Here is a 13981-nt window from a genome sequence, read left to right as displayed (position 1 = left end):
TGTTTAATTTCAAACAGTTGTTATTTTAGAGGACATAAAGTCAAAGATAAATGACATATTTAATGTCATTAAATTGGAAATTTTCTCAAATGTGGTGAGAAAGGTTTTTAAGACCAACATGAATGATAAAGCATATTTTTAAGAACCTGACGCATGTTTAAAACTAGATTTTTAAAATAATTTTTATTTAATTCTGTTTATGAAATGATATGTAGATTCATTGTTTCCACTCGATGGCTTAATTATCTTTTAAAGCCCTGCAGGTGTAATAAAGCTTTGAGTATTTCACACACTGGGGATAATATGCAGCTGAAACGAACAACAACAACAACAAGTAGTTAATAAATGAAAGCACCTTACAAAAAAAAAAAAAAAAAAAAAAAAAAAAGGAATCCGGGTGCAAACCTAAGTGAAATATTATGAAACGAGGAAAAAGCAAAACCCTGCAATCTTCACAAACTACAGTAAGCAAAATGGTTTTCACAAAGGGGTTGGTAAGTGGGTCCCCTACCTTGATGAAGAGGAAAACCCAGCCAGCATTTCAATGACCAGATGTACTGCGGTCACCTGTGGGACGGGAGAGATTTTGCAGTCCTGCTACCCTGCAGTATCATGCAGTGGACGGTCAGGCTTTCTCTGGCCTGTGTCTCTCAGCAGGTAACTCATAAACACAACGAATGCAGCCTGAGAGATCATTTTCTGCTAGAGTGGAGAGCGGGAACATTTGTTCGTGCTCCACAAGCGATTCACGTATAAGCAGCACATCAGTAAAGCAAACACGTGTCAACCTTGGCTGCAGAGACTCCCTGCTTCATTCTTCTGCCCTCAGCGGAAGGGCCATTGCTAAAGCTGTGAGGTACACCACACCCCTCTGTGCCCTTTGGATTCAACTTTTTCTTTTTTCCTCTTTCTTTCTCATACTTTCTGACCCATATACTTCCTTTCTCCCACTTTCTTCAGTAGCATTTCTGTGAGATTGATAGCCCCGGCAGGGTCTGGTCTGAACTGGGGTGCGGTGGTAAGATACGGCAGGACTTCCACAGGCAGAAGATAAAGGTTCCTTCTGTACCATTACCTAACTTGGTAGCCTTACTGAAATCAACGAGATATTATCTGTCCTCCAAGATTTATATGAATCTTAATATCTTTTGCTCCAGAAAATAAGCTATATTCTTCAGGAGATTCATTTCCTAGCAGAAACAGGGAGTGCAATATTATTTATTGGTGGAGATGGTATTATTTACTTAACTTTGAGGGCTGCCTTCTACAGGTTATTAAATGTTTCCATATAAGCCTCTTGCAGTGCTGGGGAGTAACTAAATTAAAGTACAGAAGGTGCTAACAATAGCATCAAAATACTGTAGATTTTCAAGGAATGAGCAACTTTTTCTATTATTATTTTTGTTAATTAATGTGTCCTATTAATCTTTAATCAAAATCGACTTCACTCCAGGACCAGTGTTACTGGTACAGGTACACAGTTGTCGCTTGCGGAAAATGGCGGCGCCATGGATGAAAACGTACAGATTAAAGGCCCTTTCACACCGGACGCGTAACGGAAAAGCGAAACGAAAAAGCGAATAGTTCGCGTCAAAACCATTCACATCAGCCGCAACGCGAATTTGCGGCGTTTGTGCTCTGAAAGATTCCAAAACATTCGCGACGACAGCTGAATGAAAAAAATATATATAAATATTTCAACAAAATAATCTTCATCCTGTTGGAAAGGTTGGACAGTTTAACTGACAAAAAACATAGATGCTTCATCATCCAGTGAAGATGAGCTTTTCATTTTTTTTTTCAAAGACCGAAAATAAGTTTTTGGGTGCACCCAGTCTTAACAACAACACATTCACTTTCTATAGTCACGGACACAATTTAGGTTTTTTTAAAAAAAAAAACAAAAAAAAAACCAACAAGTTTTACCTTTTTCCTATCCTTGCATGTACTCCCACAGGAGCTGTAATCTCGTGAGAAATGCGATACCTGTCAAAGGTTAATGTTGACTGAATAGCTAGTGACATCTACTGGACATTTCTTTTACAGAAAAGAAACCCACTCACATATACTGCGAAAGGCTATAAATAGGCTTCTGTCTAAAGAAAACCTTTATTTGTCCCACAATGGGGAAATTGTATGCCCATGGAATACAGATAGAAGGTTAACTACTAGACATATAGTTTAAATAAACATTCACAAGGTAGTTTTCTATTGTAAATGCGTCGACACACAAGCTATCAGATGATCCGTCATTGTTGCTGTGACATCGCCTTTGTTTCTTTGTATTTGATTGGTTGAAGCCTTTTCTGTCGCCTCGAATGTGAAAAAAAAAAAAAAAAAAAAAAAAAAAAAAATCGACATTGAAGCGAAAAAAAAAACGTTTTTTCGCAGCAGCACATTCGCGTTCGGTGTGGAAGCACTCATTACACAAACAGCTGATCAAAAAACAAAACCTTTGCGCGTCAAAATCGCGTCCAGTGTGAAAGGACCTTAAGGGGCAGTAATATTACTTAGTATTAGTATTAGTAATAGCACTTAAACACGGAAAACGTCAGATTTTTTAAGCCATAAATTGCCATCTGATAATTATATAGATATTTCCCAACACAACACTGCAGTTGTATTTTAGGGCCTTTGTTCCATCTGCTCCCAGAAACTAGGATCAAGCAAGGTTGTTTGAAAAGAAAAAGAAAGACCAAACGGTGCAATGCAGGAGAGCTCTTTGCTTTCCATCAGAGCTGTGATCATGCATGCCTTTTTGATGTCTCTGTTAATTGGCAGCCTATTAGAAGTGCTAATAGTGCAGCAGGAAGCCACAGCTTGAGATATAAATGTGATCGCGGCCAATCATTAGTCACGCCTCAATCAACCTGTTCCTGACACCTGCTGCCACCTATAGCAAATCAATCAGGTCTCTATAATCTTATTACACATAGCTGCCACCCCAATCTAACTAATCACGTAAAAGTCTGCAGGCCACGGACACGCATGCAAATACACACTCATGGTTTATTACTCAAATTAAGCATGTGGAGAATAAGATAGCTTGACACCTCATGGTTCAGAATAAACAAAGCTCAGCGTGATTATGATCACAGGACTTCAAAGACTATTAGTAAAATATTACTGTGTTGCTTGGAGGAAAATACATGAAGCATGGTGTTTATCATGTGAAACATTGTTTTACGTGTGTCTAAATGAAATAAAACACTACTTGTGAACCTAGAGCAATTTTGTGAAAGCAGACAGCATAAATGAATACATAAACCAGGTATATATGCAGTCTTTATGAAAAAATTGTCGGTGAAATGTATGCATGAGTGGCAATGTGGGGTCTTAAACTATTATTGATAGTAGATATTTCATAAAGTGCTTTCCTGACAGACCTAAGATGGCAAAGCAGGAGTCATTGATTGGGGAAATGTTCTACATTAACCTTCCGGAGACAAAATACACAACAAAGAAAGCCTCTGTTAAAGTGCCTCTGAAGGTTGAGACTGAAGGGTGCTTGACAATAAGACTATATCAGGAAAAAAAAAATAAAAATAATACAGTCATAAATTAAGCATAAAAAGCATATCTTTGATGCACAGTGACTATTTGGAACTATTTGGAGATGTAAATAGCACTGGCTACACAATACACACACCCATATATGACATTATATATAATGTCAGTAAGACTTATTTTCATGTTTTTTAAGAAGTCTCTTGTGCTAACCATGGCTGCATTTATTTGATCAAAAATACAGTAAAAACTGTAGGTAACACTTTAGTTTAGGGTCCAATTCTCACTATTAACTAGTTGCTTATTAGCATGCATATTGTTAGGATATTGGCTGTTTATTACTACTTATAAAAGCACATATTAATGCCTTAGGTAACACTTTATTTTAGTGCCATAGTTACATGTTACTACATGTACTTAGTAATAACAGTAACAATAATAGTAATGACAGTAAATTTAGTAATAGTAATTACTTAGTAATAACAGTAACAATAATAGTAATAACAGTAAATTTAGTAATAGCAATTACTTAGTAATAACAGTAACAATAATAGTAATAACAGTAAATTATGCATAATTACAAGTAACTAACCCTAAACCAAACCCTAAGTGTAACTCTATAGTAAGTACATGTAGTTAATTAATAGTACTCACAGGCTATCTGCAGATATGAACAAGTTAAATTTAAGACTTTTTAAGACCTTTTTAATACCACCTTACATGAAATTTAAGACCTAACCTACGATGGAAACACACACATTATTTTATATGTGTGTGTATATAATTGTTATTATTAAAGTACCTGCGAAATGTACTGTAAAATGTAATTTATTCCTGTGATCATTTTCAGCATCATTACTCCAGTCTGCAGTGTCACATGATCCTTCAGAACAATTACAATTTGATTTGATACTCAAGAAACATTTATGATTATTATCAATGCTGAAAACAGTTGTGCTGCTTCATATTTTTGTGGAAACGGTGATATTTGTTCGTTTTCTTTGAAAAACAGGAAGTTCAATAAAAGCATTTGATATTTATCAAATATATTATTTATTAAAATATATTCTGTAACATTTTAAATGTCTTCACTCTTCACTCACTTTATCACTTTAAAGTATGACCGATTAAAGTATTAATTTTTGTATTTTTTAAATCTTACCAGAAATGTTTAAATTGGATTTCCACAATTTTAAGCAGCAAAAACTGCATTTTAACCTTAATAATATAAATAGTGAATGTTTCTTGAGCAGCATATCAGCATTTCTAAAGAATCATGTGATACTGAAACTTCTTTGTAAACAACAGAATTAAAAATCATTCTAAATGCAAATTTAAACATCACAAGCAAAGTAGCATTTACAGTTAATCGAAAATGAAAACACACACCTGCTACAGAAAGCATGCTATATAATTAAATCACAGCCGTTGCAAATTATATATTTAATTCCCAACACATTCATAAAAAAAAAAAAAAAGTTACCGAACACGTTTCAGCGCTGATTCTACTCGCATTTGGTGCGTTGAGCCATTTGAACTCTTTTAGGGACCGTTCATATGTCGCGTCAAAAAACGCATGGAAAACTAGCGCCGCTTTCTTCTTTCCAAAGCGCTCGGGCGCTGCGGTGGCGTCTGTCGTTACTACGCAACCATGAAACGCGCTCTCCATGACGAGTTTGTTTCAGCAAATGATATATGGATTACCAGCACCGAAAATCACTTTCAGTAGCTTTGCCACGGCAGATTTATTTAAAAATGTGTATCAGTGTACAACTCTGATCAGATATTCTTACATCTTTGCTGAGCTTTGTCCTACAGATGGCGCCGCGCAGCGCTGGACCATTCCGTCGGTGACGTATTAGAAAACATAAAAAATACATAAAACATTTTCGCAGTAATTTTACGAATGCACCCACAATAGCCTAGTTTATGTACCTGTTCGTTTTTTTGATAAAAATGACTAAATTATAATCCCATAATCCTACCCAATACCTAAACTTAAAGGGGATCTATTATGCCCCTTTTCGCAAGATGTAATATAAGTCTCTGGTGTCCCCAGAATGTGTCTATGAAGTTTCAGCAAAAAATACCCCAAAGATCATTTATCATAGCTTGTCAAATGTGCCCCTATCTGGGTGTGAGCAAAAATATGTAGTTTGTGTGTGTGTCCCTTTAAATGCAAAACAGCTGCTACTTCTTGCCCTCTTTCCAGAAGAGGGCAGAGCTTTAACAGCTCACGTTTTGGTTGCTCAACAACATCAAAGCTGGAGAATCTCACGCAGCCAAAATGAGGATTGTCAGTAACAGTGTTCAGCCTTACATTGTTCGAACCGGAGTCGAGAATTACAACTTTTAGAATGCAACTGGACTTTTCTGAATGGTGAGTGGATAAATTTATGTAGTTGCTGTGGAGTTGATTTAACTCATCGACTAGCAGGTGTTAATCTTTTGTGCAAAACCTGTATGGACGGGAGCTATATATAGTGTACCTGTTTGCCAAATAGAGACATACACAAAGTTTACGATTGCTATCAAATGCTGCGAATGGCCTAATATATAATATATATATATATAAATTATTATTATTATTATTTTTTTAAAATCGCTCTTACAGAAATGCTCCTTTTGTGCAGCAAACGACAGAACAGTTAGCTCGAACTTTTACCATGGCCTTAGAACGCAGCACGTTTCAGCTTCTGGAAGAGGGTTGTTCTTGTGCGTCATTCATGTCCGGTTGAGCATCTGTTTATGTTTGCTGATCAAGGTTTATTTGTGAGTAAAATCCTAAATTAAATGTTCATCATAAAAAGATATCTAGTCTTTTTAGAAAATCTGGTTAACTGCTCGATACATATGGATTACTTTTCCAATCTCTTTATGAACTTTTTGAAGCATCAAAGACCAAGTTGCAAATGCACTTTATGGAAGGACAGAATGCTGTCAGATTTCATCAAAAAGACCTTAATTTGTGTTCCAATGATGAACGAAAGTCTTACGGGTTTGAGGGTGAGTAATTAATGACAAAATTTTCATTTTGGGGTGAACTAACCCTTTATTAGTGAGAATTTAACCTAATCTAAAGTGTGACCAAACTGTAATATTTTGAAATTTTATTACAAAAAAAAAAAAAAAAAGAAGTTTTTCTATTTCAAAACATTCATAAAATCGAATTTATTTATATGATATATAATTTTCAGCATAATTACTCCAGTCTTCAGTGTCACATGATCCTTCAGAACAATTACAATTTGATTTGATACTCAAGAAACATTTATGATTATTATCAATGCTGAAAACACGTCCTTCAGAACTCCTTCTAGTAGGCTAATTTGGTACTTAGGAAATATTTTTTATAATTATCAATGTTGAAAACAGTTGCTGCTTAATATTTTTTTTTTTTTTTTTACGGACACCATGATACTAGCATTGTTTGATGAATAGAAAGTTACTAATTTGAAACCTTTTGTAACATTCTAAATAGCCTGACTGTCACTTTGGATCAGTTCAATGACCCCTTGATCAATAAAACCATTAATTTCTTAAAATAAATAAATAAATAAAACAGAAGTATATGTATAGTCCAGTCTAGTATGGTAGAGTAAAGTGTCAGAGCTGATCAAAACATAACCAAAGTGGTCATGAATACTTTATTTCATAAACTGACAGGGGGCATCCTTGGTAGGGAGGAGTGGAGAATTCATTTAACACACTCAAACATCCTACACACACATACACACAATTTCATACTGATCTCCACTGAATTCTATAATATTAAGCAACCACACAGGAGAGAGAATCAAATGAAGGACCTCTTTAATCAAGTTATTTTGGAGGCCACTGAAGTTCTGCTGGCCCTTTTATGGCACATTAGAGTCTAAACTGCAGCTGTCTAACCCCCTCCCTCACTCCTAGCATATGAGGGTAATGAAATTAGACAGCATGCTTCATGGTTCAGCATTGTCCTGTGCCTGCCTGGGCTCTTCCCTCACCGCTCTCCAGAGAGAAGTTACCAGGATATTGCTAATCTCTCACAAAAGACGGATTAACTGAGAAGACAATCGAGGACAGAATGTCAGGCCACAGCACCTGCAGGCCAACATGACAATCACAACATTACCCCCATCACCCATTGATTTCAGAGCAGCGGGCAGGGACACCAAACACACATAAAACGCATGCATACACGGTAAGCGTACCGAAGCATAGAGTGATGTGAGGCAGGCTGACTAGTTGTATTGATTTGTTTGTTGTTTGTTGTGCACAGTTAGATTGGCTCATATGAACCCTTACTACTTGCTTTTACCACAAAAGAGAATAAAAAAGTCCTCAAGCGTGCTATTATTTATAAATACATTTATTTAAAGCCTAAAATGCTCCATCATTAAAAAAATAATAATAATAAAAAAAAAAAGATTTATATTTTTAAGTCAATCATTTAAAAGTCTGTTTTCCCTGTACCATCTGCATTTTTATTAAAATTAAAAAAAGATACATAAATAAGAGTAGAATGTGCCATCAAGATGTTTGATGTTAAACATTAATGGTGGACAAAATGAATTGTCTTTGAAGTTCACATATATTTCATGTTCCTCTTCAAAGTGTCATCAGAACATTTCTATTTTTAAACTTTTGAACAAATAACCTCAGATTCCAGCTCAAAGAGTCATAGCCTACTTTTGTGATGCTGGCCCTTAGTCTTTACAAAGAAAATGGACAAAGTCCTTAAACAAGGGATTCAAGTTTTGATTGTCACCCAGGGTTTCCTTCCATTACACATTGATCAGCTCTTTAACAGACCTAAAAAGATTAGAACCAAAGCCTCTCTTATGATGACAGTGCTTTCTTATCTCTGTTCCTCAGAACACTAACAAGCAGCAGCTGGTGGCTAAATTATCACTCTTTCTTGGAAAAGCGCAGGAGTGGATTTTACTTTAGTTCAGAGAATATATCAAATGTGAAGCTGGATGAAAATAAAGGATAGAATTCATTTTTTTTTTTTTTTTTTTTTTAATCTGGTGCTTGTTAATGTTGTTGTACTTCTAAGGTATTTAATGATGAGGTATACCGCAGGGTTATGTACTCGGTTCTCATTATGTTCCTATGTGGGTGGAACTGATGAATGGATGAGGGCTAATCACACATGAAATGCGAGATGTCTTTTTTATGGATGATGCATGAAAGAAAAAAAAATGTGCAAGATCATGGACATGAACATGATCCTGTATATTGTATAAACATTGTTTTAAGAGATATGCACAAAAACTGTCATCTCACTCTAGATGTGCCATATGCGTTAATGAAAAATAAATATTATATATATATATATATATATATATATATATATATATATATATATATATATATATATATATATATATATATATATATATATATATATATATATTTTTTTTATTATTATTATTTTTTTTTTTTCCCTTGACTCCCAAAAAAATAAATAATAAACTGCAGTTCTTCTCTCATGTTTAATTCAGCAGCCTTGGCGGAATCCTGGGAAGGTTCCATTCGATGGTCCCTCAAGCGCGTCCAATTTCAGACAAGATGACTACTGCAGCACTGAGGGGACCTGGGGAGATGTTTGGTTGGCCAATGATTTTGGAAATCCAGTAAGCTCAGGGGTACAGGGATCAGATCTCAGTGAATTTATAATAGGGGTTTGTGGGGGATTCAAATGAGGTTATTGAGTTACTGGAAAACATGGAGCAGGTCATAATTGCTGAATGACAACGACCTTGAAATGAGGGGTCTGGAGAAAGATGATATTTCATGCTGATTTGACACGAGTTTGATATTCACTTTTTTGAGGGTTCAGTGTTGAAAGGCCTCAATTCGAAGATTGGAGTAATTCTGTTTTTTTCCTCTCCAAGTAAACCCAGATGAGTTCAGTGCTTTTAGAACAGTAAGGTGGAGCAGGTTAGCAAGTTGTTTAATACAGTTAGTCCTTCTGAGAGAGTAGTCCTGCAGATACATAGGAAACTATTGGTAACTTCTTGGAAATCACAGATGATAAATTTCGCCTTTTCAATTTATTACTTGCTAAAAGAATTTGGTAACACTTAAGTATGCGGAACACATATGTAATATCAACTACAACTTTTTCCTCAATAAACTCCTAATTGATTGCTTATTAATAGATAGTAAAGTAGTCTTTGTAGCATTTAAGTTTAAGTATGGGGTAGGATTAAGGGATGTAGAATAAGGTCATGCAGAATAGGGCATTAATCTGTGCTTTAGAAGTACTAATGTAGAGCAAAAATCCTAGTAATATGCATAGTTAAAGGTTGTTTAAAAAAAAAATGTTAGAAACTAGTAGTTAAAAGCTAGTTAAAAGTGAGAATTGAACCCTAAAATAAAGTGTCACCAATATTTTTTTTTTTTTGTATTTTGTATGCTTAAGGTCGTGACACACCAAGCAATGGTCACTTGTCAAACAATATCTGACTTTACTTTTGTGGTGTGTTTCACATCGTTGGCACATGTCGGACCCCCAACTGTATATATCAAATTGACGGAGAAACCCGTCAGTGAGAGAGATCACTCAGCTTAACAAATTAGTGCACAATAAGAAAAACAGAAGTAATGAAGCCTGAGGACACAGTAGGCTCTTCTCAATTTTCGTCTTCATCTCATCTGAGCATTCCAATACACAAATATTTTCATGACAACTTTACCATTTGGAATGTATGGAACAGGATTAGGGCCAAGCAATAATAATAATAAAAAAAAATAAAACCATCTCGAGATTAAAGTTGTTAAATTTCGAGAAAAAAGTTGAAATAAAATGTTCAGAATAAACTTCTAAATTCGTAATTTAAAGAATTTGTTCACGTAATTTAACAACTTTTTTCTCGCAATTTAATGATTTTATTCTCAACATTTTATCTCGACTTTTTTCTCGAAATTCAACGACATTTTTCTCATAATTTAACAAATTTGTTCTCGTAATTTAACGACTTTTTTCTCATCATTTAACGAGTTTATTCGCAACATTTTATCTCAAACTTTTTCTCGAAATTTAACGACTTTTTTTCTAGTAATTTAACAACTTTAATCTTGAGATGGTTTTATTTTTTTATTATTGCCTGGCCCTAATCCTCTTCCGTAGGAATGACGAAAGTGAAGTGAAGTCGATATTTTTATTGAAACCATATAAGTGTCAATTTAACGCATCCTTGAATAATAAAAGCGTTCCGGTTTCCTTTTTTTTTTTTTTTTTTTTTTGAATGAAGCACACGGACTACTGCCAACTGCTGGAATGGAGAGTTATTTTTCTCTAATGCAGGTGCAGAATGTACATTCAGGCTGGCCATTGGCTGAAGTTTTTGCGGCGTGTTCAAGTGATCACTGATGCATGCAACACCACAGGCGTTTTTTTGATGTTGGTTTGGTGTTTCATGGCCTTTATAAGTACACTATCAGATGACCTCAAAGCAAACACACATGAACTAAAAACAAAACACTCATTTTGACCTCACGTCTTAATTTTTCCAAATGATTTTTATGGTGTGTCGTTATGTGACTGTTGTCCTGCTAAAGGTTAAATCTTTGTGAGACTCTTCTGCTGCGTGGATATTACTCTTTAATCTTCAATTGAAAAGCTGGGACTGTGAAATATAGCCATATGAGTGAGTCCTTTTTAAAAGTCCTTGCCTAATGTCCCTTCGGTGGAAATAAATAAAAGACCCACAAAGAACTGCATAGTGCATGCTGTTGTTGATTGGAAAAGAGAAGGTCAATGTCCCTGACAATAATTTAATGAACAATTACTTTCTGTACCTCATAAATTAATTACCCCAAACCCAGGGTGACAAAAACATAAGCAGCAACCGGGATGCCTCAGGGTCTTTGATCTCATTCCCAGCATGCATGCCGCCAATAAAGCAGGATGCTGTGATGAATGCTGACAAATCTAACAGACATTCATCCTGACACTGACTTCCATAACAATCTGCAGGTACTTTGCTTGAAAGGGGCCGAGAGTGTGCAATCTCTAAGGACTTCACAAGGGGATAATTGGATTGCAAAGTCTGTGGCCTAATTAAATTAAAGCATAAAAACAAGCTGTTGCCCCTCTCTCGTGTGGGAATGAATGCTTAATTCGGACGTTGCAGTTAGCTGGTGATGATGTCACCATCATTTGTCTTCCGTGTTCACTTAAAAAACTGTTTCAGTGATGGACTGAAACAAGAGTTGAAGAGCGACGGTGAAGGTCAATTGGAAGGAGACTGACTTTGTTCTGTCAGAGGAAAGGAGCCTTTTTTCTCTCATTTCTTTTCATCTGTCTCTCTTATCGTTTGTTGCAACTGCTTAAGTGCTGCCAAGTGAAGTGTGATATTAGTATCATCTGCCTCTTCAATTGGAAAGGCAATTTTACTTCAACATGTCCCTTCTAGGGGAGGGACGTTCTTGATGAAGACCGTGCATCAGTGACTGTGCACCTGACTTCTTTTGTGTGCTGCTATAGCATGAAGCTCTCGGGGAGGGGTGAACAACTGGCAGTAGATAAATCGCATGCTGTCTTCTTATGCCCGCCGGTTTTGTAACTGGGATGTTGTTCTTTTCATGTATAACAGGGTCAAGTTAAATGCCTAGGGATTAACGTATGCTAAACATATTGTGGTATATTGAAACAAGACAGTAAAGCATTTGCTTATCTCCAAAAGGCAGGCTCATATTCCGAGCTGGTTCTTGTGGCTTGTTGTTGGTACAGAATATGACCAGCACGGGGACATGCGATACCTACAGCGTTAAATGCTGTGTCACCCATTAAACGCACCAACAAGCACAGTCAGAACAATATGAGAAGCAGTACAGCAAGCGTACTGTCAATCACATCCATGGCCCAGTACAAAAACAGCATTGCCCAGGGAATGTAAAAGGAAAGTTCTGTTGTTATTCACTCACCCTCATGTCATTCTAAACCAGTTTTATGTTGATTTTCCAATGGAATACAAAAGCATCTTAACCTTTTTCATTCAACAGAAGACCTCTTTCAAGCTCTAAAATGAATATATATATATATATATATATATATATATATATATATATATATATATATATATATATATATATATATATATATATATATATATATATATATATATATATATATATATAAATATAAACCACTTATGTGCTTTGTTTCAAAATTTAGGAACTTATTCACTGTTATACTGCACCTTTCATTCATTTCTGGTACATTTTATGATGTGTTTATGGTGTTCACAGAAGTGGTAGCTTATTGTTGTATGGTAAATAGCAGTGCAAATTATGATAATAAACATGCACGATATTGTTATCGTGGGCACTTCAAAATACGTCAATAATTATTTATTATGAATTATTCTGATTTTAAGAATGCATTTTAAGGATACTTTACCCATCAACCATTTAAAATGCACATGAGCAGCGCATGGTGGAACGAGTGAAGGAGACGTGCTGAATGAAAATACATATTCACTCTCTGACAGCAGATGGCACTGACAGAACAGCGGAAATGCAGTGGTTACCCCAGTAACACCCATAAACAAAGCAGCTGCACTACCTTTTAGTTTCAAACAGCCATTCAGATTTTTGTATTCAAAATGATGTTCATCACAGCACCAAATACGTAAAGACTTAATGCTATTTATTTTCGAATTTAAACATTTTTATCATTTTAATCTGGACTACAACATGCCCTAGGTTTTGTTTGCATATGTTCTGATTCTGTTCATTCACACTTTACAACAAGGCTTCATTAGTTAACATTAGTTAATTCATTAGTTAACATGAACTGACAATGAAAAATACTTCTAAAGCATTTATTAATCTTAATGTTAATTTCAACATTTAATAACACATTATTAAAGCCAAAATTTGTAACTGTATTATTTAATGGAGCTAACATGAACAAACAGTTATTAAACCTTTTATAGTATGACAACACTTTTTTTGCAAATTATTTCAATATCGTGATAATACCGTATACCTTGATAAAAGCTTCAGCAATTATCGCAACATGAAAATTTGATACTGTCGCATGCCTAGTTGGGAGTTTGTGGCAGTTTCAGTTTCACTTTAAATAAGTTAATGTAGGCTTGACGTTCATAATATGCTGTTTATAATGAATGCCACTTGTTTTATACTTAAAGAAGAAGATTTTTCCACCCTGCGGGAAGCCTCTCCCGCAGAAGAAAAAAGAAACCAATGGATTTGACTCTGAATGCTCATATACATGACATAAAAGCGAGAGAAATGGGATTAAACAGCTGAGTCATACTGGTAGCTGTTCAACTTGCTGGATGGAAAGAAAGTATTAGTGAAGGAGGGCAGGCAAGCAGAGGGATGAGTGAGCCTCTAATTGCAGCAGCCCCAGTGGATTGAGTTTCGGACTGGAGCAGTGCTGGCTATCAATTCTGCTATAGAAATCAATGATGGACTCAAGCTCAGAGAGGCTGGGCCTGGCATAATAGAG

General features: G+C 35.5%; 1 protein-coding gene across 1 annotated transcript in view; it reads right to left on the bottom strand.

The window, feature by feature from the left end:
* Window positions 1-13981, bottom strand: part of tmem132e (transmembrane protein 132E) — a 408751-nt gene that overhangs the window by 159208 nt on the left and 235562 nt on the right. The gene's annotated exons all lie outside the window — the stretch shown is intronic.

The sequence above is a fragment of the Chanodichthys erythropterus genome, chromosome 13 (genome assembly GCF_024489055.1).
Source record: "Chanodichthys erythropterus isolate Z2021 chromosome 13, ASM2448905v1, whole genome shotgun sequence".
Classification (NCBI taxonomy): Eukaryota; Metazoa; Chordata; class Actinopteri; order Cypriniformes; family Xenocyprididae; genus Chanodichthys; species Chanodichthys erythropterus.
Note: the sequence above shows the minus strand (reverse complement) of the source record. Positions and strands in the feature narration are given on the sequence as shown.